We start from the raw sequence: 27,840 nt of genomic DNA on the forward strand, positions 1-27,840 counted from the left end.
CAGCTCTGCTGAAGTAGCCAGAAAGCTAAAACTGAACACCAGAAATACGCCGCACTGAAGTCAGGCATGAGTGTTTGTTTGTTTTTAATTGTATTTATTTATTTTTTACTCTGTAGAACTGATAGTGATCCTCACTGAGGCTTGGATTAATTGCCTAATCAAAGTGATTGGCTGTCTCTCGGTGATTAATCAATCATCATTAAAGCGGACCTGACCTCAGAACCTCCTCTTTGCTCTAAAAGATAAGCAATAGCATAATAACCTTTAAAGAAAAAAATATCTTTGTTACAGCTCATACAAATCTTGCAGTAAATCTGCAGTATGTCTACTTCCTGCTTTCATGGAAGCAGACATATTATTAGCATCCTGTGTTTACAAATTAGCTGCTCTGCTGAGGCAGCCAGCTGACACAGCTGAGAGAGCAAATTACAGTTGTGATTAGCTGTCAGGGGGAAACAAAACAACTTTTTTTTACATTTGTAAAATGTGACATGTAAGCCTAAAATCCCTTCTTGAGGCCTAACCATAAATCCCCCCTTCCTGACAACTAACCCTAAAACCTCCTTCCTGACGTCTCACTCTAAACACCCCTTCTTGGTGTCTAACCCTAAAACCCCTCTTCTTGACATCTAACCCTAAATCCCTCTTTCCTATTGCTTTACCCTAAAACCCCCTTCTTAACCTCATAATGTTCAAAATAATAAATTAAAAAAAACAACAATAATTTTAAAAAAGGAATACTTTGTTAATACAAAACATTAAAAATGTTAAAAACGTAACGTTATAATTTCAAATTGATACATTTTCAAGAACTATAACCTAATTTTGTAAATAATTATCACGCGCCCAGATTTCTGCTTTGGGCACCTAATAGCCGATATGTGCCTTAGAGCCTATGGAGCGCCCATTAGCAGCCGGGCACCCAAATTTCCTGTTTCCTTTTTATCCCCCCCCCTCCCCCATCTCAGGAAGTTGGAGGTACGTCAGACTGGTTTATAACCTGTAATACCTCATTTGCCAATCAGCCCGATAGGAGTCATGACATGCTCTATTTCACATTATTTTGCCAATAATTTGTTATTTTCAGAGCTGCCGTTTCCCGCAGAGGCCCCTCTGCTCCTCAGAAAGAGAGCAGCTTCGAAAACAGCCATTTTTAGCAAGAAAAATCATATTAGAAAATGTCATAACTTCCCGTGAAACTGATTGATGAATGAGATCTTTCACACTGACAGGCTCTCTTTAGATGAGGTTCCTGCGTGGTATCCCAATGAGAAGGAACAAGGAAGGGGAGTCTGGGAGATGCCGATTACAGGTCAGGCCTGGTGGTAACCGTATAATTACCCAGCCGGTAGGCAGCCCCATATATAACGCGAGGATAGATTGTCAGGACGGAGGAGGCCTGCAGCTTGTATGGTAAGCAGCAGCGACGCACAGTAATTGCACAAAGAGAGAAGCCAGCATTGCCGGCTCACCAGTGAACGTGCTGCAGGCATCAGCAGCCCGCAGCAAATAAATAAACGTCTTGCAATCACTGACTTGGCTCTCCCTTGTCTCTCCTAATTGCCGCTGCCTTCACAGCCCCAGATAGAAGGGAGTCTGGGTCTCGGGAGTGTGCGCTGCCTGGAGGACAGGCCTTGTGCGTGCTTCGCTTGTGATAGGAATCAAAGCATACATTACATCAGGGATGAGCTGAGTGACAGAGCTGTATCCTGAATGACAATCCGCTGCTATTACAGAGGATGCAGCTTTTCTTCTTACCCCTGCTCAGAATGTATGGACAGCTTACAAGGTCTTAAAGGGGAACTGAAGTAAGAGGTATACGGAGGCTGCCATATTTATTTCCTTCTAATCAATACCCATTGCCTGGCAGCCCTGCTGGCAGGGCCGGGCCGAGGCATAGGCTGGAGAGGCTCCAGCCTCAGGGCGCAGTGTAGGAGGGGGCGCAGAATTCATTCAGCTGTCATTCCTAATTGTGTATGAAGCAGAAAGAAATAATAAAAGGGGAAACATGGCAGTGACTGCAAGCCAGATAAGTAGATATTAAGGTGTTGGGGAGGTTGTGGGCCCTGTGGCCCTCTTAGTCTAACAGCAATCAGTGTGTGGCAGCTGGGGTGGGAGGGATGGAGGGGCGCACTTTGCTGTCTCAGCCTTGGGTGCTGGAGGAACTTGTCCCGGCTCTGCCTGCTGGTCTATTTCTCTGCAGTAGTATCTGACTAACGCCAGAAACAAGCATGCAGCTAGTCTTGTCAGTTCTGACTTTAAAGTCAGAAACAACTGATCTGCTGCATGGTTGTTCAGGGGCTATGGCTAATAGTATTAAAGGCAGAGGATCAGCAGGGCTGCCAGGCAACTGGTATTGATTAAAAGGAAATAAATATGGCAGCCTCCGTATACCTCTTACTACAGTTCCCCTTTAAAGAGACACTGAAGCGAGAAAAAAAACATGATATAATGAATTGGTTGTGCAGTACATCTAAGAAATAAAGCATTAGGAGCAGAGACCTAAGTCTAATATTTGTTTCCAGTACAGGAAGAGTTAAGAAATCCAGTTGTTATCTATGCAAATTGCCATTGAGCTCTACGACTTTGAAAGTCGCAGAGAGCTCTGACTTCTGATTAGGTTATCTCAACTGTATTGTGTTTTTCTTTTGCATAGAACAGTTAGGATAGATCAAAAGTTCGGTGCCTGTTCTATAAAAACATTTAGAATGCTGAATAATGTGTAAACTGCACATATTAGAGAATGATGCAATGTTATTAAAAAAAAAAGCTGTATAACTGAAAATAAAAATATGAGAATATTTTTTTTGCTACCAATGTTCTAGTAATTACCCCTACTACAAAACCAATTCATTATATCATCAGTTTTTTCTCTTCAGTGTCTCTTTAAAGAGGATCTGTAAAGGAAAAAAACTGCTCCAATGGGTTACTTACCTCTGGAGAGGGAAGCCTCTGGATCCTAATGAGGCTCTCCCCGTCCTCCTATGTAGCTTCGATCCAACGCCGGCAACCCCCTGAAAATCCACCGACAAGCTTGTTGGCGGATACGTGCAGCGGCAGTAGCGCCTTCAGCACGCGGCGATATTTATCTCCGATATCCAGTGCAGGTACAGTACCAGAATCCCCCTCTGGCTGTGGCAGCCATAGCTCAGCCCGATCCACTTTCTACTGCGCAAGGTGTAGTAGAGCGGATTCGATCAGGCTTTGCTATATCCATACCTCCCAACATTTTGAGATAAAAAAGAGGGACACTTAAGCCACACCCCTGCCACACCTCTTACCACGCCCCAGGCACACCCCTAGTCACGCATGTCATAAAGATTTCATAAGAAAAATGTTTTATAATTCAAACCACACTGGTCCTTTCTATCATGGTTCTTTTCCTACATATTAACATTTGAAAATAAGAAATCTATCAATTTAGAAGATGGGAATAAAGTTTAGAGTGAGTTAAACATATTTTTTGAGTATGAAAATACATATATTTACATAAGTCTGTATATCAGTCCTGAAAAAGGGACAAATGAGGAAGAAGGAGGGACAGAGAGATAAGTTTCCCAAAGAAGGACCGTTCCTCCAAAAGCGTGCATGAAAAAGGGGCGCTGTGAAAAAAGGACCCTGCTGGATAACGAAATGGTGCCAGTGGATAACGAGATCTGATAACGATAAACATCATTGTCAAACTGGGTTAACGATAAATACAGTTGTAAAAACAGATGGGAAATAATAACGAAAAGATATTAACGTTCAAGATCGTTACGTAATGCAACAATACAGCTTAACCCAACACTACTCACACACAGAACTCTCCCCTGGTGGTGGTGCCTAAAACTAACCACTCCCCTGGTGGCGCCTAACCCTACCCCCCCCCCCCGGGTGGTGCCTAACCCTAACCACCTGCCCTGGTGTTGCCTAACACTAACCACTCCCTCTGCAGAAACACCCTTTTCCACATAGAAAAGATAATACCTTTGATAAAGTAAAATCTGTATATACAAACAAAATGATATGATAAAAACTATAGCGTTGCAAGCTTCTAAAATGATAACATACTTTACAAACTGTAATGTTCTAATGTTGTTAGCGGTATTTATCGGGCGCCCTTTTTTTCTTCTTTTTTCAATGTTTTAACGATAATTGCATTGAAGTCGATGGCGTCACCCTTTTTTCCTGCTCCCCTCCAAAAGAAGGACAGTTGGGAGCTATGTACATCTGCCTGAACCCAAGGGGGAAGCTCGTAATAAATACGGAAACTGCTACTTAGCCGCAAGAACAAATGGACGCGCAGGAGCCGTGCCTGAATTTATCGTTTTTTGTAACGGCTATGATTCGGTAGCTGCCCCCAGTTTAGGTTAGATTAGGTAGCTGACCCCAGTTTAGGTGAGGTAGATAGGTAGGTGCCCCCTCGTAATGGAGGAGGAGCCGCAGGGAGGGCAGCCCGACCTCTCCCTCCCCTTCTCTCCCCGCGCCACCCTCCGTGCTCCCCTCTCGGACTCAGAGTAAATGCGCACAGGGAAGCGATGTAAATACCTACCTCACCTCCAATTGCCGCCGGTCTTCTCCTCTCTGCATAGCCGCTATACACACGCTTTTTAGCGTGTGTATAGCGGCTATGCAGAGAGGAGAAGACCAGCGGCTAGTGAGCGGCAATTGGAGGTGAGATTTACATCGCTTCCCTGTGCGCATTACTCTGAGTCCGAGAGGGGAGCATGGAGGGCGGCGCGGGGAGAGAAGGGGAGGGTGAGGTTGGGCTGCCCTCCCTGCGCCCCCCCCCCCATATTACACTAAACATACGCCCATATTACACTAAACACTAAACATACGCACATAGCCGCTATATAGGAAGGGAGAGGTCGCGGTACATTATACGGCAATCAACCGGCTATCAACCATGAACATTGCCGTTACACATGAGAATTACGGCAACACACGCGTCCATTTCTAACTGCGGCCAGTATTCTCGTACCGTAATAAATAATATGGCTTTACATTTACGCCTCTGTGAGTTTTAAGAGTTTGACACCCCTAGACTATGGTGTGGACTTTAGATTGTAACGGATGGTTAGTGGTTTGAATTTTATACCTTGTAAAGTGCTGTGAAAAATGTCAGCATTATGTAAATACATAATAATAAAAGCTGTAAAGTACTTTGCGCATTGTTTCTGGCTGGGAACTGATTCAGGTGCTGACAGGTACTCTTTAAGTGAAGTTAAACTGCTGAGTGTGCAGCATCCTCAGGGGGCCTCTATCTCTCCTTGCTGATGTCACATGGTACAGGAGTCTGCAGAGATCCATCTAGATATACTCACCTGCCAATATATTGATAAACAGATAAAAAAAATGAACATAGCAACAACTCAATTTGTGCGAGCATCTGAGCCCTCGTAAAGATCTTAATTGTATTAAAATAAGAGCTGATTTTCCTTCCTATCCGCCTGCCCTTTTAATTCTGCAACAATTTCCCAGGGCTGCAGTTACCATTCCAGGTATAGTGGTGCTGTACGGAGTACCTGTCATGTTCCCATCGCAAATGTCACATTTTAAAGGGTGAGGATAGTTTTCTATTTTTTTTTGTTTGTTTGTTTTAAATCGGGATCTAAATAAGTTTCTATTTTTCATAGCATGTCAGGGAATATCTTCTCAAAAGTTAAACTTAAAGGACAACTGAAACGAAAGGGATATGGAGGCTGCATGAGTAGCCAAGAACCTCAGAACTGCCTTAAGTGGATCCGAGGTGAACTTTTACACATTGCATAATTGTGTTCCTTTCCTATTGTTTATAGGGCATTCCTCAAGCCAAATACTTATTTGTTTTTGTTTTAATACTCTAATTCCCTATAAACTAAATAAACCACGCCCACAGGTTTTCAGAGAGCCTTGGCAGTAGCAAGGACTCATGGGAGCTCAGTCTGGGCAGGAGGAGGAGGAGGAGGTGTTACTAGCCATTGATTTCAGAGGCAGAGGGGAGGAGGGGGGATTAGGTTTTTTTCACAGGCTTAGTGCTCAAGATACAGATAAGCCTGCCTCTGTGTAATATTTACAAACAACATGGCTGCTGTTGTATCACAGGAAGAAATAATGATTTCCTATTAAAGCTGTTTGCAGCTAGATTTGCTGTGTAAATGTGAGGATCCGCGCGGCTGCCTGCGCAGGCAGGCAGCCTTTTGACCACTGTTCAGGTCTGCATTCTGCAGGTCTCTGGAAGAGAGACCTTTTGTCAGTTGTGCAGCTTGCTGCTGAGGAATTTGCATATGTTTGTCATGCAGATTGCCTAGCCACATCCTTTGTGGGCTTGCTCTATAAAGAACTATGTTTCCCACAGTAAGTTGCTGGTCATAAGAGTTAGTTCCTGTGTAACACTTGCCTGGAGTGTCAGCCTTGCTCTTTGTTTGAAGATTAGCCTAGAGTAATTCCTGGATCTGCACTAGGCAGTTTCCCTAGTGCAGTTAGGATTGCATTATTTGTATTGCCTGTTCTGTCTGTCTGTGGGGTGCTAACCAGAGCAGCGGTTGTTACTGGTAGGCCCCTCTGTCCTGTTGTTGCCTTACTTGGATCGCACTCGCTCTGACGGAAAGAGCAGTGGATCGTATCTCTTACGTATTCCTGTTTTTGTGTGTCTGTCTTGTCTGCTACGACCGCTTGCTGGAGGCTCGGTGAGGTTACCGTTAAGCAAGCGCTCGCGTCCTTTGTTTCATGTTTGTCTGTCGGTGGTTAGTTAGGCGTGCTTGTCTCTGTTGTGCTTATCACGCGGGGACCGCGCATAAACGCGTGCACTGTTGCGAATGAGTGCGGTGTTCGCGTTTAGCTAGCGTTTGTTATTTTCCTTATCTCCTCATTGTATGATTTGCTGTGTCTTTGCTACTCTCGTGCTCTGCCTTGCTGTAGCCTTGTGTCACCTCTGGCAATCGCCTCTCTCGCGATTGCGTTCCTACTTCATATCTGCTGTTGTGTGTGCACCGTCGTGGGTTGGCGACTAGTTTGGTGCACACACATACAATCTGTCCCTGTGCTCATTCTCTTCCGCAATCGCTTCTCTTGCGATAGCGTTCTCACTTGGTTTCCTTTGTTGTGTGTCCGCTGTTGCAGGGTGGCGGCTAGATTGGTGGACATACATACATTCCTCATCTGTGCTTATTCAGTCTTGTGTCGCTGTTAGCAATCGCCATCTCTGGCGATTGCCTATCTCTCGCTTTGTCTTCCTGGTTGTGTGTCCATCGTCGCAGGGTGGCGACTAGTTTGGTAAACACACACCCCCTCTGTCGCTTTGCTCTCTCTCCTTCAGGGCTATCTTGCCCTGCGTTTCTTCCCTTCGTACAATTCCTGTCTGGCGTGTGTGGCAGGGCAGAGGAGCTGTTCCTCTGCACTCCACAGCTCCACCTGCTGACAGGAATTTCCCTCTACAGGTGCATTGCACCTTTTGCTGGGTTCCCTCAAATTACACGCTTGTGGAGGATTTCCGCAGTGTCAGCGCACGCCTTGTGCGCTGATCACGGAGAGAATTCCACAATCGTTACAGTAAACTATCTAAACTTTAGATTAGATTTATAGACAAGTTACTTGTTATAGTAAGTTTTTCATCTCGGATCCGCTTTAAAGGGAACCTAAACTGAAAAGGATATGGATTTTTCCTTTTAAACAATACCAGTTGCTTGGCAGTCCTGCTTATCTACTTGCTGCAGTAGTATTTAGATCACACACCTGAAACAAGCATGCAGCTAGTCCAGTCTGACTTCAGTCAGAGCACCTGATCTGCATGCTTGTTGAGGGGCTGTGGCTGAGAGTATTAGAGACACAGGATCAGCAGGAGAGTCAGGCAACTGGTATTATTTTAAAAGGAAAAGTCCATATCCTTCTCAGTTTAGGTTCTCTTTAATTCTTCATGGCATTCTTCAGAGGTTTTTGTTCTATATTGGTATGAGAACATCATGCAGTTGGCTCCACCCACACCCTGTCATGTCCACCACATACTTCGTTTTTTGCTTTAAAAAAAATAAAACAAAAACATTTTTTCCGTCATCTACACTCACCCGACTACATTACAAAACAGCCTAAGCCTATTTATGAAAGGTTGATGCTATTCTGCAGTATATTACCTGAAAGGCGGTGTCCCTCTCTCTCACACAAAGGTGGAAAAGTCAAATTGTGGCCTAGGCTATAACACAAAGACTTCTTCCTAACTTATAACTATGCGGTGCTACTTATGAAGGATGGATATGACGTTTGTTGTCAGAGTCAGTGTGTGGAAGGCGCAGCAGGCCTTGTCAGGAGTGACAGCTGCAGCCTCATAGATTATCTGACCTCATACTGATATCTGGAGATAGAAGAGAGTAATTACAGCATTATCATTTTCCATTCTTTTTACCCAAAAAAGAGACGTTTCTGAGAAAAGCAAGTTTTTTTTTCTCCTGCTTTTCTGCAAAAGTCAAAGGGCATCTACATCAACAGAGGAGGCAAAAATACCTCTACAGATGGAATCTAAAGCCTAGTACACACTAGCAATTTTGATAGGCCAATCATTGGTCAATTTTACCACCTACATGTAGTATGACCATTTACCTATATAATCTGCATAGAATAGAAAATCTGTTTGGCCCTCATACTACATGGAGGTGGTAAAATTGACCAATCATTGCCCAATCAAAATTGCTAGTGTGTACTAGCCTTTACATTGTACCTGATATGGGCACACTACAAGATTTTTTACTTACCCGGGGCTTTCTCCAGGCCCATGAGCACCGATGCGTCCTTCGCCATCCTCCCAGGTGCGTCTGTTCACCTGGTATCAGTCCCATTAAACTGGCTCAGTCACGACAGTCGGCTCATCTACGCATGCGTGGCAGAAAAGCCAACTGGTGCGACTGAGCACCAGGGGCTGCTAGCGGCAGAACGGAGTCACTCGGGAGGACGGAGAGGGACGCGTCTGTGCTCATGGGGCTGGAGGAAGCCCCAGGTAAGTAAACAATCTTCTAGTGCGCCCATCTCAGGTTTACTTTAAGGTGGCCTGGCCATACATTACTTGACTTGGCAGCATATCGACCATCTGATTCAATGATTATTATCAATCTTATGAAAATCGGTACCACCAAGAGCATGCCCAATGAAAGATGCGACCAATTTTGGGCAGAAATTAGTTGCATGTAGCGATCAGGCATACTGCAAAATGTTGTGCCGACGTGTTCGATTGGGTGTGCGATGGTAATCACGTGTAATTTCAGGACAAGCGATGAACACGACGGAACCCCCGGCACCATCCCTCCAGTGTAAAATGTGTAGCCAACCTTTAGCTTTTTATGTTGCACAATCTTTCCCACGGCTCTGAAGCTCTGCATGTTTCAGTGTAGACGCTGCCTTGCGTGGCTCTCAGCTGCTACTGTGGTGGGAGTGGTCAATCCTGTGCTTATGCAGAGCCAGCATCCCTATAGAGTACCCCACACCAGGTGTTTCATTACTTTCATTACAAGGTTTACTGTATCAGAGTTTACTATAATGAGATTCTAGTGTGCATATATCAACGTTAATACAGTACTTATCTCTTGTATACTGAGATTTCTGCATTGGTACATTGGGTTTAGTCACATTTCCTATTTGTTTCAGACTCTGATGCAGCGGCCTTGAGCATGCATCTGGCATTGTTTTTCAGGTGTGCTATTACATGTTTAAAGGATACCCGAGGTGACATGTGACATGATGAGATAGACATGGGTATGTACAGTGCCTAGCACACACATAACTATGCTGTGTTCCTTTTTTTCTTTCTCGGTCTGAAAGAGTTAAATATCAGGCATGTAAGTGGCTGGCTCAGTCCTGACTCAGACAGGAAGTGACTACAGTGTGACCCTCACTGATAAGAAATTTTCCTTTTTATCTCTTTCCTGCTCTCAGAAGCCATTTTGTGCTAGGAAAGTGTTTTATAGTTGGAATTTCCTATCAGTGAGGGTCACACTGCCGTCACTTCCTGTCTGAGTCAGGACTGAGTCAGCCACTTGCATACCTGATATTTAACTCTTTAAGGCAGATAAAGAAAAAAAGGAGCACAGCATAGTTATTTGTGTGCTAGGCACTGTACATACACGTGTATCTCATCATGTCACCTGTCACTTCGGGTATCCTTTAATGGATGCCTGGTTTGAACTATGGGGTTTACATGCATCAGTACAAGTTGTTGATTACAAACTTTCTTTTCAAGGACTTTAGTATGAAGATGTTTATTCCAAAGAATGCACTGTATTATGTTACTGGTAAATAATTACAGGCCATGTTTTACTTACAGTACTTAAAAAACCCGTCTTCTGTTGGTTTCTCCTTATTGTCTGTGTAAGGCCAGATGTATACTGTTTCCACTCTGTAAAAAAGGTAGACTGGAGGAGGCAGGAATAGAGCCAGTTAGATTCAGTAGGCTCTACAGTACCACCCATCTCAAGGCACCCGACTGGAGTGCCTCTTAATAAATCAGGTCCAGTGTATAATCCTGTAAAACAAACAAACAAAAAACCCAAATGTTTATATATATGTGTACATATATATATATATATATATATATATATATATATATATATATATATAAACGAAGCATGTAGGATACTTTTTATCCCCATAATAAAAAAGTGGGCGGAGACAAACACAAATTTAACTGGGAAAATGTAAACAGCAGCCATTCTTACACTGTTAATGGTAGGGTTCTCGAACTTTGCACAGTTGGTCACTGGGTGGCTGGGATTAATATTCAGAAAAGTGGGTGGAGCCTACAAAAGCCAATCAAAATTCACCTATTTATTTTCAAGGGGAATATTGAATTTTGCCGTTCTTGCACTGTTAATGGTACAATCCTCAAACCTGGTACAAACCTGGTACAGTTGATCATTGGGTGACTGGCAGAGGCGTATCTAGAGGGGTGCAAGCATGGCTTGTGCCACGGGCGCCACAGCACCATGGGCGCCATGCCTGCCTCAATGCCTCCCTGTCATTCAGACCTCAGATCAGATTAATGCTGTTATCTGGGGAACATGACTACTTAACCTATGCATGTAGGACGCACTTTGCTTAGTGTTAGAACAGAGGACAGAGGGTGAATAACAAGAGCCATTTCCAAAAAAGTAACTTCAGCAATATCCTGAACCAAAACACACAAGCAACCATAACACATGTACACAAGAAATGATGCTATTTTTAGAGGGGAAGGGGGCTCTGACTGAGGGGGGGAGCGCAATTTCAGTGTTTGCCATAGGCGCTATATTACCCAGATACGCCCCTGGTGACTGGGGTTCAAATTCAGAAAAGGGGGTTAAGCCACAAACAGCCAATCAGATTTATTTCATTTCAATGCAAATTATTGATGCCAAAGACCGCAAAGCTCACAAACTAGGCCATTGAGTAATTGAGGAATTGTGTGTTAGGGTTAGAAAAAGTGGACTGAGCCAACACCAGCCAAATACATACCCGGGCAAATAGGAACCCTTTTCAGGTGTTTTTAATTGGCTGATTAGAGTCTGACACTTTGGCCTCAATTCACTAAGGGCAGTTTGGTCAAATAATTTAGGCAGGTAAAATACCCCATTCGGTATTTTACACTTTTTTTTTTCCAACTTCACTAAAGATTTTTTACATGCAGTACAAGTTTGGTAATTTACCAAACATGCTTAAATTCACTAAGCCCTGCTCGGTGAGTGTCACCAGCCGTGTAGCAGGTCAGCGGTGAGGCAGGGAGCTGCGTGTACGAGTCAGGGTTTTCTGTCCAGTGCATCTCTGACATCTCTTTAGATGTGCTGCAGCCACCAGGGGGAGCTCTTCTGTATATCAGTATACAGATTTTCACATTGAAAGTGTGGCAGGAAAGTCTCTTTCCCCTGCTGCTACAGTGAAGTCCCGCCCTCCAGAGTCTCGGATCAAATCAGGGTGAGAAGCAGGGCTGTGTGGCTCTCTCTTTTGGCTGCCTGGCTGTCTGTCTTTCAAAGTTACGCATGGAGAGTGTATGGAAAGAGTGAGTTATCGGCTGGTAAGAGTTGGAGAAAAATATCAAACACTTTTGCCTGATTTACCTAATGCGTAAGTCTTTGTGAATTGCAAATTCTTAACATTTCCTGAGGCACACAAGTCAGTGATTTACCTCTCTAGTCGGTAATTCTAATTTTCTGTGTGGTAACAAGTTAAGTGAAATGGCATTTGGGAAGGTGTTCGGTAATATTAGCTGTTTTCAGCAGTGCTTTTTACTATCTGGATCTAATTCGGATCCGGATACCCAGATATCCGATCCAGGTCGGATATCCGAGTTTAAAATTTTCCAATCCGGATCCAAGTCGGACATCCAACCTCAGTATCCAGCCGGATTCGGATATCTGGATAGAAACCGGAAGTGAGCTGATAATGGCTCAAAATGCTTCCAAAAGTCTCTTCAAATGGCCAAAATCACTTTCGGAGGTGTCTCTCTCTCTCTCCCTCCCTCTCTCTCCCTCCCTCCCTCTCTCTCCCTCCCTCCCTCTCTCTCCCTCCCTCCCTCTCTCTCCCTCCTTCCCTCCCTCTCTCTCCCTCCCTCTCTCTCCCTCCCTCTCTCCCTCTCCCTCTCTTTCCCTCTCTCTCTCACTCCCTCTCTCCCTCTGTCCCTCTCCCTCTCTCCCTCTCTCTCTCCCTCCCTCTCTCTCCCTCCCTCCCTCTCCCTCCCTCTCTCTCCCTCCCTCTCTCCCTCTCCCTCTCTCTCCCTCTCCCTCCCTCCCTCTCTCCCTCTCCCTCTCTTTCCCTCTCTCTCTCCCTCCCTCTCTCCCTCTCCCTCTCTCTCTCCCTCCCTCTCTCTCCCTCCCTCCCTCTCTCTCCCTCCCTCTCTCTCCCTCCCTCCCTCTCTCTCCCTCCTTCCCTCCCTCTCTCTCCCTCCCTCTCTCTCCCTCCTTCCCTCCCTCTCTCTCCCTCCCTCTCTTTCCCTCTCTCTCTCACTCCCTCTCTCTCCTTCTCTCTCTCTCTCTCTCTCTCTCTCCTTCTCTCTCTCTCTCTCTCCTTCTCTCTCTCTCTCTGTCCCCCCCCCCCACACACACACACCTTCAAAAGGGATTTTTGCCATTGAAGGTGATTTTGACTTCTGCTCGGATATCTGAACTAACTATCCGCTCGGATTTCAGATGGGAAATCAAAGGTTGCTCGGATAGTCTATTCGGATTTTAAAAAATATCCAAATTGCTAATCAAACCAATGGTTTTCAGCATTACTGAATGTGGTAAGGGCTCAAACCCACTAGCAGCCTTTACTAAGTGTTAGACAAATAGACAAGACAAATAACATTTATATAGCGCTTTTCTCCTGGCGGACTCAAAGCGCCAGAGCAGCAGCCACTAGGATGCGCTCTATAGGCAGTAGCAGTGTTAGGGAGACTTGCCCAAGGTCTCCTACTGAATAGGTGCTGGCTTACTGAACAGGCAGAGCCGAGATTCGAACCCTGGTCTCCTGTGTCAGAGGCAGAGCCCTTAACCAGTATACCATCCAGTGTTAGTGATTTGAAAAAAGCTCTTGCTTGTGAAATGCTATGGAGGTTGTTTTTTTTTTTTATAAAATCACATTGCTTAAAGAGACTCCGTAACAAAAATTGCATCCTGTTTTTTATCATCCTACAAGTTCCAAAAGCTATTCTAATCTGTTCTGGCTTACTGCAGCACTTTATGCTATCACTGTCTCTGTAATAAATCAATGTATCTTTCCCCTGTCAGACTTGTCGGCCTGTGTCTGGAAGGCTGCCAAGTTCTTCAGTGGTGTGGTTCTGCTATGAACTCCCCCTTCCCGGCCCCTCTCTGCACACTGCCTGTGTGTTATTTAGATTAGAGCAGCTTCTCTCTTCTCTCTTATCTTTTACAAGCTGGATAAATCGTCCTCTGAGCTGGCTGGGCTTTCACATACTGAGGAATTACAAACAAGGGCAAAGCTGTTTGCAGGAAGAAAAGAGCAGCCTGAAACTTCAGTGCATGAGAACAGGGGGAAAAACATACAAATGATCTTTTGAGATTCAAAAGGAATGCTGTATACAGCCTGCTTATGTATGGATGTATTTTCTATGTGTGGACATACTGTACATCAACCTACTTCCTGTTTTGGTGGCCATTTTGTTTGTTTACAAACAAACTTTTTAAAACTGTTTTTAACCACTTTTAATGCGGCGAGGAGCAGCGAAATTGTGACAGAGGGTAATAGATGTCCCCTAACACACTGGTATGTTTACTTTTGAGCGATTTTAACAATACAGATTCTCTTTAAGTGAGAACACACTCATAGCATTACATTAGCAAGAACTTTTCAAATCACAAAGTGCTCAGAAAAGCGCCCAGAAAAGCTCCTAGGGTTCCAGGCCTAATGCTTAGTGAATTGAAGTCTTTGAGCCTAGAATATTCAACATTTTCACAATAGTCTAACAGTCTGAGATTTTGATTTTGGGGTTCTCATAAGCTGTAAGCCATAATCATCAACATCATTACAAATAAAGGCTTGAAATATCTTGCTTTGCATCATGTAATGTGTCTGTTTCATATATATCACTTTTTAAACTGAATTACTGAAATAAATGGACTTTTGCATGAAATTCTAATTCAAGCTTTACCTGTGTTTGTATCCTCTATAATAAAACCCCTGTGTCCCTGCGTCACGCTTTTCCTTGTGTAGCTGGTCCGTGCTATTTGCTACTGCGCATGTGCGCAGCACGGACCAAGCTACACAGAGACAGGAGGACGGGGTCAGGGAGCCGAGCGGGCAGCGTGCGAGCGGGTGGCCAGGTGAGCGGGCGGCCAGGTGTGCGGCAGGTGCGCGCGACAGCGGGTGGCGGGCGCGCGCAGCAAAAAACACAGACCTGGGGCCAGTTTTAGGTCCGTATATATATATATATATATATATATATATATATATATATATATACATATATATACTGTATATATTCATGTTTTTATATGACATACAGAGATTAAGGTTTTTTTGTTTTTTGTTTTGTTTTGTTTTCCTTTGTAAAATACAGGCTGGAAATAACTTTGTGTAAATGGCAGGTCATGTACGAAGTTTTGTAGTATTAGACAGACAATTTTCTGTAATCACAGGCTGCCGGTTACCTCTACAAGGCTAGAAACATAAAATCATTAATTTTCTCTGTAAGTGGAGCAGGCCATTTACCGGGCCGCCACAGCTACTCTTTTCTTCACTAAAGAGAGGTGTTTCCTATTCACAAAAAAAGTGTAACAGAAGTTTTGGAAAAAAACTGAAAAGTGGATGAGTTATAGCAGCACACAGTATAGGTTGAGGCATTTTAGGGGTTGTAGTTGCTCAAGTAAACCGTAAGACCAGATTCCCACTGGCATGACAAGTCCACTTATCAGATGCATGGAGCACTTTCCTAAGTACTAATGAATTATAAAGCAGGAAGGGAAGGGATAGCAAACCATTTAAAGCTGAACCAAATGAAGAAATTCACCTCTCCGGGTTCTGTGTTTGTTTAGCCCAGGCATGGGCAATCTTTTCGTGGCCCGGGCCACATGCTGTAGACCGCGGGCCACATGCTGTGGACCATGGGCAACATTCCTGAAATTCCTTCCTTCCTCTTACCTACTTTCCTGCAGAGTAGCGAGCGGAAGGAAACTGAGGGATAACACTCACATACTCGCTGCTTTCTGTGCCTGGTCTCCATGACCACCGGGCGTCACGCAACATACCGTCAGAATGTGCCAGCGCACATCCTGACGGTGTTTCACGTGATGCTGTGGCCATGGAGAGATTCTCAGTATCACTTGTATTCTTTACAAAGGATATCCCTTGAAAGGATCCATACAATCGTGTTGGCTTCCCTCCTCCTTTGCATACTATTTTGGCAATAGGTCTGAGCAACTTTTGTCCAGTAAGTCTTTTTTATAAATAAAGAAATACCTGAGAATCCCCCTCTCCCCCATGAGAATTTGGATAAGTTCAAAATCCGTCATATCTGTCCAATTTTTACTACCTTCTTTAAAGAGACTCTGAAGTTTCTAAAAAAAAAGTATTTTTACTACACTGATCTGTTTAATACTTTAGCCCTAACTAAACCGTTGCATCTCCACCGTTATAAACTATCTAAGCCCCCCCAAACTCCCCAGGTCACACTACGGGGAGTGCTTCTGTGTGAGGCAGGGCTATGAGCTGCAGCTCTGCCTCTCAGCGCGTCTGTCAGCGCGCATCGCCGCCTCTCCCCCGCCCCTCTCAGCGAAGTAAGACTGAGAGGGGCGGGGGAGAGGCAGAGATACGCGCTGACAGACGCGCGTGGGGCAGGGCTGCGGCGGTTAGCCCTGCCCCAACCAGGAAGCGCTCCCCCGCATTACGGAGGGGATTTGGGGGATCAGGGACTCCCGTTAAGCCGCGGGATAGCGGCGGTTTAGCAGGGGCACACGTGCCCCTGCTATCTATGAGGTCTGAAGCGAGATTTATTCTCGCTTCAGACTGGGGCAGCAATTTACAGTGCAATTGCTACGGGAGATATTTACTTGTTATATGTATGCATTTTAAATGTTACACTTTTCATAAATGTTGTCCTTTTAAAGTGGAGCTAAATGAAGTGGCTGGACAGTGTACTGGTTAGAGGCTCTGCCTTTGATGTGGGAGACCAGGGTTTGAATCCTGGCTAAGAGCAGTACCTATTCAGTAAGAAGTCCTAACACTGCAGGGTGACCCTTGAGCATGCCTTTACTGGCTGCAGCTCTTGAGCACTTTTAGTCCAGCTGGAGAAAAACGCTATACAAATGTTATTATAATTATATCACTTGCACAGGACAGAAGGGAAACCTAGAGAAATGCACCCTGTATGTATTGAGAGAGTTTAGCCCAGTCTTCTCAACCTTTCTATCCTGGAGGAATCCCTGCAAATAATTTTTGGATCTCAAGGAACCCCTGCAAACATTTTTTTTAATCTCGAGGAACCCCTACATTTATTTTTCCAGAGGCATGGGCTATCATTCATAAAAGTGTGTTCGGTAAAGGAAATCTGGGCGGGAAAATACCGCATTCGGTATTTTAGACTTCTGTGTGCTCATTCATAAAAATGTGTACAGTTGTGATAGCCCTGCGGTGATTTCCTGAACTAGGCTGGCGGTAGGCTGGCTCTAAGCTTGCGGTAACACGAGAAGCTGCCTGAGTTGATACATTTTCTCCGTGTTCCGCTCTCACTGCTGCTGGCTGGGAGGTCTGTCCCTGTTAACTCAGCCTCATGGTCAGAGGAACAACAGCCAACTTTATTGAGACACAACATTAACATACAGCTAGAATGCAGTACTAGAATTGTACTGTAGGTGGCAGCAGCAGTACTTTTACAGCTAGAATGCAGTACTAAAATTGTACTGTAGGTGGCAGCAGCAGTACTTTTAGATTACTGTAAGTGGCAGCAGATATATAAATCTATATATCCTAACAGTCTCCATTAACTTACCATGCTTATCGCCACATCCAAGGGAGCGGTATTCCCCGTCCTCATATCGCTTGCTCTAATCTTTATGAATTGACATGTAGTGCCATGTGTTGAGATAATCACTGCATAAGGCGGTAATTTCCCGCACTGCTCAGGAATTGTAGCTTTTCATGCGGAAACAGACTTTATGAATGGACACTTTGCTAAGTGCTCGGTAAATTCAGCTGTTTTCAGCATTTCCGCATGTGGGAATGCTTTATGAATGATAGCCATTGTCTTTTAAAGTAGTTGAGGCTGTTAATTTCACTACCTCCTATTACACTGCCACTCATTATACTGTGCTCATTATTATTCTGACCCACAATTTAGTGCTTCTTTTTACAGTACCCCCTACTAGGTTTAGCCTGTCTAATCCCCCCTCATCTGTGATTAATCACCATTGTAATTTGATCTCACGGCAGAGCAGCTAATTTGTAAACACTGGATGTTAACCCTACATCAGCTTCCATGAAAGCAGGAAGTAGAAGTTATTTAGTCCACATGCTGTGTTTATTTTGCTGAGTTATTAAAAAAAATATAGATGTATATACGGTAATAATGATGTATTTTAATGGTTTGTGTGTCTCTCTCTCCTCTCTTTCTTCCTATATGAATGCTTATCAAACCCTTGACCAACTTAAGGTAAGTCATGTTTTTTTTCTTTAAAGGTTATTATGCTGTTGCCTATCTTTTTAGAGCAAAGAGGAAGTTCTGAGTTCAGGTCCGCTTTAAAGTGACACTGACGCGAGAAAAAACGTATGCTATAATGGATTGTATGTGTAGTATGGATAATTAATAGAATATTAGTAGCAAAGAAAAGTGTCTCAGTTTTATTTTCAGTTATATAGTCTTTTCATTTATAACATTGCATCATTCTCTAATATTTGCAGTTTACAAACTACACTGTGTATTTTAAACTATGAAACAGGACAAAGCTAATGACCCTTTACACTTTCCTGCAGTTAAATCTTATTTGATGTTGTCTTTTACTGTTTCTTTGATGTATAAGTGCTGCAAAAAACAGCACTGTAGTCTTAGGTCAAATAGCTGAGAGAAGCTCTTTTGCATAGATAACAGCTGAAGTTTCTTAACTCTTCCTGTGCTGGAAACAATATGAGACCCATATCTTTGCTACCAATGTTCTATTTCTTAGCTGTACTACAGACTTACCAGCAAGCTCATGGTGACCCAGAACTCATTGGAGTGTGTAGGGGACTACAATGGTCCTGAAAGCCCCCTTACTAAAATGCTAAGAAAAACAAAAGTTTGCTTTCTTAAAACAGAAATAATTTGCGATAATTCAGGTTGGAGTGAGCTTGAAATGTCTCCAATGAGTTCTGGGTCACCATGAGCTTGCTGGTTAGTCTGTACCTCGCGGTGTTACAAGCCCTACTCCATAGAGCCAAATTAAACCATGCCATGCACTGATGAGGATCAAACAATCCGAAACAGTCTGTATGCATATTGGATTAATATGGTTCTGTACAAATTAACAAGCTGACACATCATTGCATTCCAGCGGTTCTGGAGGTGTGTTTAGCTTCTAAGGGCAACAATGGTTAATTTGCATATATTCAGCAGTGATGCACTGGGAGACATCTCAAGCTCACTCCAACCTGAATTATCGCAAATTCTTTCTGTTTTAAAAAAGCAAACTGTTGTTTTTCATAGCTGTACTACTCATACAATTCCTTATATCATACGTTTATTTTCTCTTCGGATGCCCTTTAAATACAACTACACTAACACAGAGCAACCTAATTACAGAAGGTTTGATAGACATTTTTATGAGTTCCGGGTCTTTGTACAGTTAGTGAGATTCAGTCACACAAATAAGCATTTCTAATAATCTGACTCCCCACTGTGAATTGTCTGTAACAGAGAGTCGCTCAGTCCTGGAACTGAAGATTGCCACGCTATTAAACTATATTGTCTTTCCAGAGCTGATCTGCTCTGTGTGAAGCTGGGAAGACTTGAAAAAGGCAGCTTATTCTGCTGTCAGGCTTCTGTGGTCTTGTTGTTCCCTTGGCTGATAATTGTCATATTATAAAACATTTAGTTTTCTTTTCTTTTTTTAGTGCATTCCTGAATAGACACTTTCATGTATGACAGACTTACCAATGTCTGGTGTCATCAATTTACCTCAGACCGTTCATAATTTGCATAGAACGCGTACCTAAATTTTCATAAAAAGTCTTATGAGGGAAATCCACTGATTTGGAGTTAGCTTTGGTTACTCAGCGTCTTGACTTGATGATGTTAATTGTTCGACTCTATTATTATAGTGTTGAGAATATAGCAAGATTTGATCTTATTTGGGATGCATGGAAATCCTATATGCAATTTTAGTTCCCCTTGGACAGTTGTGTGATGGGTTTCAATTTGTTTTGTATACCTCTATGACATTTGGGACTCTTGTGTTTAGACAGGATGTTATTTTTCTTTTTCCTTTTTTTTTAATTTTATTTTGGGGTTAGTTCTAGGTTAGGGTTTTCTTTTAAATCAAGCAACGCACTATGGAACTTATTAGATTGGACTGATCCCTAGGATCTCAGTAGGAGGCACTCTTGTGCCCCATTTCCTAGGTTGAACTGTATGGACATTGGAATTTTGCTCTTCAATATATATACGTGTAGGATGTTTATCCACGTTTGTTATTATCTTCCTTCTGTATATGTTTTGCTATCTCTAGCTTCTCTAGCTTGTTGTTATATTTGCCATATTATATAATAAAGCTCTTTATAATTAAAAAAAAAAAAAAAAGTCTTATGAGGCTGGGTGCACACATAGCAGAAACGCTAGTGTTGTGGAAAATGCTGCGTTTTTGCCGCTAATGGAAATCTATGGGCCGCAGGAAAAAACGCATATAAAAATGCATATGCATTTTTTTATGCGTTTTCAAACCTGCATTTTTAAAAATGCTGGTTTTGTTGCATATTATGCAGGATTGCTGGCAAAACGCACATAATGAAAGTCAATGGGAACGCAATGGTATGCTTTTTCATGCGTTTTCCATGCGTTATTATATGCATTTTTTTTTATTTTTTTTTTTGCTTTATTTATGCTTCCTGTTGTCTTCCTAGTGATTTGCATAAATGGAAATATAAAAACGCATGAAAAACGCATACAAAACGCATGTGTTTTGTATATGCAAAACGCACCATAAATGCTGGAAAAACGCACACAAAAAACGCAGACAGCATTAACATAAAACATGACACAAAACGCAGCCTTTCACGTTATGTCATATGTGAACCCAGCCTAAGATTTTTTGGACACGAAAATTTCACGCTACAGTGGAAACGTAGCCTTAAAGGACATCAGAGGTGACATGTGACATATTGAGATAGACAAGTGTATGGACAGTGCCAAGCACACAAATAGCTATGCTGCATTCCTTTTTTTCGTTCTTTGCATGAAAGAGTTAAACATTAGGTATAAAAGTGACCGTTTCTGTCCGGGTCGGGACTGGGTCTGACTATAGCATAAAGCTCCCTGATGAGAAATTACAGCCATAAAATGTTTTCCTGGCAGAAAATGGCTTCTGGGAGCAGGAAAGAGATAAAAAGTATCAATATTTCATAGGTTTGAGCTCTGGCATACTTTAACCACCCTGGCGTTCTATTAAGATCGCCAGGGCGGCTGCATGAGGGTTTTTTTTAAATAAAAAAAAAACAATTTCATGCAGCCAACTGAAAGTTGGCTGCATGAAAGCCCACTAGATGGCGCTCCGGAGGCGTTCTTCTGATCGCCTCCGGCGGCCAAAAGTAACACGGAAGGCCGCAATGAGCAGCCTTCCGTGTTTGGCTTCTCCTGTCGCCATGGCGACGAGCGGAGTGACGTCATGGACGTCAGCCGACGTCCTGACGTCAGCCGCCTCTGATCCAGCCATTAGCGCTGGCCGGAACTATTTGTTCCGGCTGCGCAGGGCTCAGGCGGCTGGGGGGACCCTCTTTCGCCGCTGCTCGCGGCGGATCGCCGCAGAGCGGCGGCGATCGGGCAGCACACGCGGCTGGCAAAGTGCCGGCTGCGTGTGCTGCTCTTTATTTCATCAAAATCGGCCCAGCAGGGCCTGAGCGGCACCCTCTGGCGGTAATGGACGAGCTGAGCTCGTCCATACCGCTAAGGTGGTTAATGAATGTGTCATTGAGCAGAGACAATGAAACCGTAATAACTTAAAACGTAGATTTACATTTAAAATAAAACTACGGGATATCTTAAAAAGTAATTTTTAGGAGGAGGAGGATAGATACTGTTGTTTATCTCATCGAAAAATATAAATAATATTTATAAGATGAAATTATATAGAAAGTAAGTTAGATGAATAGATAGGTGGACATTGACTTAACTGGATAAAAGGCTAATGCAGGGGATAATCGGCTAGGCATAATCTTGGTCCACTGACACTTGAGCAGGTTTATCTTGCAAATTATAGTGGAAGGTAATTAAATCGGGTTTTCATGTCACGTCTGTGCCCGGCAATATTCTCAGGGGCCGCAGTGATTGGCTGTAGGGCCAGTGACAGGTTGTTCAGTGTCCAGGGATCAGAGCCCTGTCACATATTACAGAACTTACTTCTACAGACTCGTTAAGAATCTGTCCGCTGTATTTCCTCTCTCGGCTCTGACACTGGCTTATTAGCTGGGATCTGTAGAGATTTTCCGCAAAGGACTGGATATTCTTCTGTAGTGTCAGAGGCTGAGCTGGTCGTCGTACAGGCCTGCTTTACCCAACTCAAATGTCACTTCACTAAACTCGCCCTCAGCAAACAACGGCTAACTCGCCTTTTATCAATCTTTACCTAAAGTCTGCCCGCTGTACATTTCTATCAGGAAAAAAATAATGTGAACAACTGCGAGAATGGCAGAGATTACCTATATGGACGAAACTGCAGTGGATTCCAAGCGTGTTAAAGTGTCACTGCAGCAAAAAAAAAAAAAAAAACTTATGATATAATGAATTGTATGTGTAGTATGGATGATTAAAGTGGAATATAACCCAGCATTTCATCTTTTCACTAAAACATTATTCACAGCACATTATATGCAACCAGCATTTTTTTTACTAGACCAGCATTGGAAGGGTTACACACAGAGCTTGAAAGTTCAGTGCAGTGAAATGCTGCTGCAGCCGAACTTTAGATAATGTTATCTTGTGTTTACTTAAATGTATCAAGTGAGGAATGTGACATATTCTCTGACTGTGGAGAAGCAGCTGGAGACAGAGAGACACTGAAAGCTTGTCTGCCTGCAAAACAGCAATGGATAAAACCAGTTATTAATAAAATGCAAAGTCAGCTCACAAAGCGAAAAACTGTACTTTTGGGAACCTATAACTTCTAAATGAATAATAATACTTATGCACAAATGCAAATATGATAACCGTATGGCATATAAAAAGTAGGAAAACATGTTTTTATTGAATATTATGTCAGGGTTTTAAACCGCTTTAACAGAACATTAGTAGCAAAGAAAAGTCTCATATTCTTATTTTCAGTTATTTAGTTTTTTAGTTTTTTTTCCCCGTATAACATTGCATCATTCTCTAATATTTGCAGTTTTCAAATTGAGATAAGAGAGAGCCGTCACGAAAGTCTTAAAATTTAAAACACACACAAATAAGAAGTACATTTTTCCCAGAGTAAAATGAGCCATAAATTACTTCTTTCCTATGTTGCTGTCACTAAACGTGGTCATACATGGTACAATTTTTTCATCCAATCTTACCAATTCTATGTAGTATAAGGGAACTGCCTAAATTATCCTTTCAGTATATACACTTAAGTTACCCTTCTACTACATAGAAATGGTAAGATTGTATGAAAAAAATGCACCATGTTTGGCCACTATTACAGTAGGTAGTAGAAATCTGATATTACCGACAGGTTTTGGACTAGCCCATTTTCTCATAGGGGGGTTCTCAGGGATTTATTTATTTTTAAAAGCACTTGGTGAATGGCAGTTGCTCCATCCAACTGCCAAAATAGTGTGCAGCGAGCAGGGAGGCTGTCCAGCATCTTTGTATTAATCATTTTCAGGGAATGTCTTTATAAAGAATAAAGGCCATGCTGAGAATCCCCCATAAAGAGATAAACTTGCTCAAAACCTGTCAATAATGTGAGATTTCTACTACCTACTGTAAGTGACAGCAACATAGGAGAAAAGTAATTTATGGCTCATTTTACTCTGGGAGAAATGTACTTCTTATTTGTGTGTGTTTTACATTTTAGGATTTTTGCGACAGTTCCTCAACAACTGGAGAAACAGCAGATTGGTCAGAGAGCTCAGAGAAGCTCTTTTGCATAGATAACAACAGATGTTTCTTAAAGAGAACCTGAACTGAAAATAAAAAGTCAAAATAACCATACAGGTCATAGTTACCCTCTGTGTAGTCTATTAAATCTCTTTCTCGTCTCCTGCATCCCATTTGTCCACTGTGATCAATGGATTTCTCTGTACTCCATTTTGAAAATGGCCATTACCGCCTAATAGCTTTTTGGTCAGCACACTGTTAAACTGTCATATGACCCACTTGAGCCATAGGGAAACATGGACATTACCTTGCACATTCAGTTGTAACTGACAGCTGCTGATATATAACTGACAGCAACTGGTATATTTCAGTTCTGACAAAATATTGTCACAACTGGAAGGGATCACTGTAAGAAGAAAATGGTGAGCTTCTGAGAGGAACTGGCGGTGAGTTAAGTATGTAATATTCATTTGCACTCTTGTTATGTTGTATTATTCTTGTCTGTTTGTACAACTCTTTCTTGCCAATCAACGTGCCAAACCTAATTCCGGGCACGGTGCAGCCGTGCTTGGCGAAATAAACAAATTCTGATTCTGATTCTGCAAGTACGTCATGTGTTTATTTTAAATAATTTTCCTCGCTTCAGGTTCCCTTTAACTCTTCCTGTACTGGAAACAATATGAGACATATCTGTACTACTAATGTTCTATTTCTTCTTTGAGGTTCCCCAGTGTCCTTTGGTTCCTCCTTTCTGCTACTACCCGAGCCATGGCACATGCTCTGTCTTGTATATGAGAGAACTTTGAAGTACCCTTAGTGCAGATACAGTACATGTTAGACTTGATTATATTTTGTTTTCTATTATAGTTACAAATTTCCAATTTTAATTTGTAGAGTCAGTGGCATAATTACCATTCACGGAGCCCTGCAGCAAAACTTTCCCTTGCCTTCCCTTGGTGCCCTTCACAGCCTTGAAGTTCATCATGCTGGGGTCATATAACAAGTGTGGCCATCGTGTTCTTCACACCCATAACCAGTGGCAATCCCAGGGCTACTCCTCTATAGGCAGGCCAGGATTTACCTCACAGGAGCCTATAGGCACATATGTCCTGGCACCCTAAAATTTGGCCTCCAGGAACCCAGAAACCCATGCCGAACCGCAACGCAAGTGTACTGGCTGGCCCAGATGTCACTTCTCCCGTACCCATCATAAATAGCTACAGGTGCCCTTTAGCATTAGTTAGCCAGAGGTACCCTCAGTATTAAGTAGCTAGAGGTGCCCCTTATTGAAAGGAGTGGAATGTTGAGACTGGGTGACGGACCTCTCATTTACACTCTGCTCAGGAGGGAGGTGCTCAGGGAGGAAGCAGGAGATTTGGGCGCATGAGACAAGTGGACAAAAAGGGCGCCCCATTCACTCCCATTATAAATATCGTTTAATGGGCGCCGAACAGGGAAAAAAAGGCGCCGGAGATTATTAACGTTTTACAAACGGCGCCCGGAGATTTTTAAGGTTTTATAACTGTGCTTGTGATGATTTAACTTTACAAAATGAGCCCGTGACGAATAACGTTTATAAAGATATTAAATCACTATTTCTAAAACATTTCTAAAACATTATTATCCACCCAAAAAAATTGTTTACATTTTTTTATTTAAATGTTTTATTTATTAATGTTTGTAAAACATTATTATCCATTGGGGGTCTTAGGTTTAGGCACCACCAGGGGGGTCTTAGGCTTAGGCACCACCAGGGGGGTCTTAGGGTTAGGCATCACCAGGGGGGTCTTAGGTTTAGGCACCAACAGGGGGGTCTTAGGTTTAGGCACCACCAGGGGGTCTAGGGGTTAGGGATAGGTACAGGGAGGGTTTTTAACAAACGTAATTATAAGTTTCAGTTTAGAAACAGGGTAGATTAACGTTTTAAGAATTGCCGATCTCATACACATTATTTAATGATTTATAAATTCTTAAAACACTATTTGTAAACGAAATTCTACACAATATTTTTATAAACGATAAAACTGCTTATCGTTTACACCACGCGCCTTTTTTTCCCTACGCCCTTTTTTGATGTACGCGCTCAGGGAGGGGAGTGGGCCGCTTTTCCATCATCAGGCGCCTGTAGGCTTGTGCCTACAGTGCCTTATGGTAAACCCGGCCCTGTCTATAGGTATGCCCCATGGAGTGTACATCTGGTTACAGTAAAGTGATGTATGCAGGGAGTATTTCTCTTATCCGGCCCATTGCACAATTAGATCTATATACAGCATTCATTATTTACATAGCACATATATTGTGGCCGGCATTTCACCTAAACCTTAAATGGCTTTTTTTTGTTTTTTCCCTGCTGGATGAAATCTGAAGCCCGGGAGGCTTTTCTTGCATTGAATGCACATCTCTGCTTGTAGTTTTCTCTGTGACTCTGACTGCAGAAATCCCTGCTGACCCCGTCACGGCCTGATGGTTATCGGGTACGCCGTGGTGCAGAATAGTAATGACAGCCATGCCTGAGTCTCCCAATGTACGGCTCTGCGGCGTCCAGCGAGTCTCTCTACAGCCTGCTGCGCTCTGCCGCCATACAGACAAAGGTGACGCTCTGACCCCGAGCCGGACTACAAATCTCAGTATGGCGTGTATATCTACCTAATGGCCAATTTGCCTGAGACTAGCTAACGTGGCATGCTGATGTTTGTGATTCCACAGCTGTAGAGTTTGCAGTGGTTCACATAAAGGAGGCCACTAACCATCCAATTTCTAGCGAAAAATCGTTCGAGCGATCAGAAGTTCTGATCGGAAGAAAAATTATTCGCTACAACATCAACGAACCAATCTTTGCTTCTTATCTATCACAACCAACATGAAAATCCAAATTTTGGCTTGACAAAAATGTAATCGGACGACTATTGTTATAATCATTTGTAACTGATTGTGCCCATCAATGGAGATTATTTACAACCAATCCGATCAGAATTTCTCATCACTCAAACGATTTTTTGCCAGAAATTGGACCATTAGTGGCCATCGTCAGTGTAAAATCGCCACAGCCACATTTAGACAGAGGGTAAGCCGCCCAGGGTGGTGTCATTGCTATTCCCCATCAAGTTGTAACAACTCAGGGGGAGGGGGGGGGGGCATTCTGGACACGCAATTCAGGCATCGGCTATTGCCAGCGCCCAAATTAGCGAGTAAGTTCCGCTATGGCCTTAATTCACATTGCGGCCTATGCGTTGCCTAAATCAGGGTTGCAGCTGTGCGCCAAAATTAGCTGTCTTGCAACAAATCAATCTTTTCAGTGCGATGATCAGCTGTCAGTCTGCAACAGTCATGGGATACGTAGAAGCAGGAATCATTTGTTGCCTTTTTTTTGCTTTGAAGCTTTGAAGCTCAGAAATGATTGCAGTGACAGAACTTGTGGTGAGGGGCAGCGCGCGTGTTCAGCGAATGCAGGTAAATTAATAGAGGGGTGACTGGCTCAGCTGGGGGGGTAGCTTCAGGCAAGGATGGACGGACTGACCGGTAGCTCTGGGGGTCTCCCTATTAAAGAAGATGGAGGTGAATGTTGGCGGGTGTGTGCGTGCATCTCTGCGCCAACCATAAACTGCGCCAACCATAATGTATTAAAACATATAAAGTTAGTGTCCTTGCCAATAACTTCAATTTACACTGGAGGTCCACTTTAAGTTATTTAAATTGGGTACCGTGATTCTGAGCACTGATCCGTGATCTTAATACAATTTGGGTATGTCTAGGCTGCTTCCAGTCACTCAATTTGTGCAGATGTGGAAAACGACTTACAAGACTTCCTGTGTTGCACAGCTGTTTACACAGTGTACAAGGCTTTGGCCTTCTCTGGCTAGCAAAAAAGCACTACTCTATTTCTCATATTTCCTTAAGAAAAAAAAAAATCTGAACTGCATTGCTTTTAAAATACAGCAGAGAAACTAAGGTAAGCAACAGGTTTCCTTCCGCCAGGACAGGGAGGGAGTTACTTTCTTACTGCGCAAAAAACAGCAATCTTGCGGCTCGCCATTTGTCAGTGCTTAGACTAGAAACAGATGCTCTTGACGGAACGCACCTTCCTCTCATCACCCATCCTGTCATCCCTGGAAACATATTGAAGCTCTGCTGGAAGGATTTCATAAAGTGCTTTCTAATCAATCACAATG

The 27,840-nt window shown here is 43.1% G+C and overlaps 1 protein-coding gene across 15 annotated transcripts in view; it reads left to right on the plus strand.

Annotated features, from left to right (window-relative positions):
* Window positions 1-27,840, plus strand: part of CTNNA2 (catenin alpha 2) — a 3,078,224-nt gene that overhangs the window by 2,059,469 nt on the left and 990,915 nt on the right. The window contains exon 1 of one of the 15 annotated variants that reach the window (XM_068275077.1): window positions 18,037-18,061. The exons of the other annotated variants lie outside the window; for them this stretch is intronic. The gene's annotated coding sequence lies outside the window, so the exon portion shown is untranslated. Of the gene's footprint in view, window positions 1-18,036; window positions 18,062-27,840 lie in introns of those variants that run through there. 15 annotated transcript variants of the gene reach the window in all.

The sequence above is a fragment of the Hyperolius riggenbachi genome, chromosome 1 (genome assembly GCF_040937935.1).
Source record: "Hyperolius riggenbachi isolate aHypRig1 chromosome 1, aHypRig1.pri, whole genome shotgun sequence".
Classification (NCBI taxonomy): Eukaryota; Metazoa; Chordata; class Amphibia; order Anura; family Hyperoliidae; genus Hyperolius; species Hyperolius riggenbachi.